General features: G+C 57.2%; 1 pseudogene; it reads right to left on the bottom strand.

Annotated features, from left to right (window-relative positions):
• Positions 1–261: 261 nt before the first annotated feature.
• LOC115834210 lies at positions 262–1,416 on the bottom strand (annotated as a pseudogene).
• Positions 1,417–2,801: the final 1,385 nt, after the last annotated feature.

Genomic DNA, 2,801 nt, shown 5'->3' with positions numbered 1-2,801 from the left:
ATAACTGATAAGTAATATAACTAATAATTACAATTCAAGGAATATTATATACAAAGCTTTAACTTCTCATCATCAGATTTTGTTTTTTTTCTTTCTGTTTTGGCAGATACTATGAACACAACATTCAACTCACAGACACTATGGAGCCCTTACTAAGCATAAAGTACTGTGAAAGGCCAGGGCTAGGACAGAACTGAGACAGGGTCAGGGATATGACAGAACTGGGGCAGGGTCATGGCCAGAGAAAAACCAGGGGCAGGGTCACAGCCAGGGACATGACCGGACCAAGGCCAGGGCCAGAAGCAGGGCAGAACCAGGGCCAGGGCGGGGCCATGGCAGGGCAAGGGCCATGGCAGATCAGGGCCAGGAAAAGGCCAGGGCAGGGCTAGGGTAGCACAGGGCCAAGGCAGGGCAGGGTCAGTGTAGAGCAAGGAACCGGCCAGGGTACGGCAGGGCAGGGACAGGAGGTCCAGGGCCAGAGCCAGGTCCAGGGCATGGACAGGGCAGGTCCAGAAACATGGCAGGACCAGAAAGGGGACAGGGCAAGGGCAAGGCCAGAGAAGGACCACGGAGTAAACATGGCCAAGGAGGGTCCAGGGCAAGGGCAAGGCCAGGGCAGAACCAGAGCCAGGGTAGGCCAAAGGCAGGGCCAGGGCAGGGCAAGGCCAGGGTAGGGCAGGGCCAGTGTAGGGTCAGGGTATGGCCAGGGCGAGTTCAGGGCCAGGGCAGGACTAAGATAGCACAGGGCCAAGGCAGGGCCAGGGCAGTGCCAAAGGAGGGGCCAGGGCCGAGCATGGCCAGTCCGGGGCCTGGGGATTGACAGGGCCAGGGCCAGGGTCAAGGCTGGGCCAGGGACAGGGCCAAAGCAAGGGCAGGGCCAGGGAGAAGGCAGAATCAGAGAGGATCCAGAGCAAGGGCAGGGCCAGGGCAGAACCAGGACCAGGATAAGGCAAGGCCAAAGCCAGGGCAGGGCAAGCAAGGCCAGGGCAGGGCAAGATCAGGGAACGGCAAGGCCAGGGTAGAAAAGGCCAGGGTAGGAGAAGGCCATGGTAGGGCCAAGGCCAAGGCAGGGCAGGGCTAGGGTAGCACAGGGCATGGCCAAAAACAGGGCAGGGCCATAGCAATGGTTAAGACTCGCAACAGGGCCAGGGCAAGTGCTGGACCAGAGCATGGTGGGGACAATACAGGGCCAGGACAGAGGATGGCAAGGCAGGTCCAGGGCTATTTCATGGACTTGGTAGGCCTGGAGTCAGGCCAGGGCAGGGCAAGGGCAAGGCCAGGGAGAAGGCAGGGCAGGGGCCAAGGCAGTGCCAGGGCAGGGCAGGACCAGTGCAGGGCCAATGCAGGGTTAGGGCAAGGCCAGGGCATGGAAGGTCAGGGCATGACCAAGGAAGGGCCAGGAGAGGGCCAGGGTAAGGTCAGGGTCAGAACAAGTGTACGGCTGGGGCCAGGAATATGGTAGGAACAGGGCTGGGCCCAGGCTGGGACACGCAGGGCAGAGCATGGCCTGTGCAAGGCAGGGCCAGAGCCAGGCCATAGAGATGGGAGGGCAACACCAAGGCAGAGTCAGGGTAGATCCAGGGCTGAGCAGGGTCAGGGCAGGCAGAGCTAGGGCCCAGGCAGGGCCATGGCAGCACCAGGGCAGAAGAGGGCAGGGCAATGCAGGACTGGGCCATGGCAGTGCCTGGTCAACTCCAAGGCAGGGCCAGAAGCAGGACAGGGCCAGGGCCAATGCTCAGGCCAGGGACACGGCATGACAGGAAGTGCCAGAGCAGGGCTGGGCCAACATTGGGGCCGGGCAAATCAGGCCAGGACACCTCCAAGTCCAGCTCTGGCCCTGCCTTGGCCCTGGCCCCTTCCTGGCCTGATCTTGTCCCTGGCCCTGCCCTGTCCATGCCCTGTGTGTTTGACCAGTGTTTTAGAACCAGAATCCTACAAGACACTTAAATCAGCTCTTTTTGGGCATTTTTAGTAGAGATGGGGTTTCACAATGTTGCCCAGGCTGGTTGCAAACTCCTCAGCTCAAGCCATTTGCCTGCCTTGGCTTCCCAAAGTGCTGGGATTACAGGACTAACCTGGCCAAGTATTTCACTTCTTTATGCCTGTTTCCTACATTTGGAAAATTGGGATGCTTTAAGTACCTAGCATATAGAATTATTGTGAGAATCAATGCCTCACATATTTACATATTGATAAAATTATACTCATAGAACACTACTGGAAGCAAAGATAGTGTTAGTTAAAATTTAGTGATTATTTACTGCAAATATTATTACTATTACAAGCAACATAGTATAGACATTATTACTGCTACTATAGATATCTTAAAAATCTAAAATAAAAAATTTTACATAATAGCCTAATGTAATCTCTCCTGCTCTGCCCTGGCTCAGCCCTAGTGCCGGCTCTGCCCCTAGTCCTACCATATCCCTGGCCCTGACCCTTCCCTGGTCCTGCCACTGCCCTGGCCCTTCCCATCTTCAGGCCTTACCATGGCCATACCCTGGTCCTGACCCTGCCCTGGTCTGGTCCTGACCCTGGCCCTACCCCAGAGAAGGGGTATGGCAGAGCCAGGGAAGGGCCAGGGCAAATATGGGACAAGACACATCCAAATCCAGGAAAGGGCCAGGGCCATGACAGAGCCAGGGCGAGTCCTTGGCAGGGCCAGGAAAGGGTCATGGCAGGGTCACTGTATGGCCAAGGTCCAGGCCAAAGCCAAGGCAGGGGCAGTGTCAGGCCTGCATAATGGCAGGACCAGAGCCAGTGATATGGCAGGGCCAGGGCCAGGGCTGTGCCAGGAC

This window comes from Nomascus leucogenys, unplaced genomic scaffold (genome assembly GCF_006542625.1).
Source record: "Nomascus leucogenys isolate Asia unplaced genomic scaffold, Asia_NLE_v1 001391F_38590_qpd_obj, whole genome shotgun sequence".
NCBI lineage: Eukaryota > Metazoa > Chordata > Mammalia > Primates > Hylobatidae > Nomascus > Nomascus leucogenys.
Note: the sequence above shows the minus strand (reverse complement) of the source record. Positions and strands in the feature narration are given on the sequence as shown.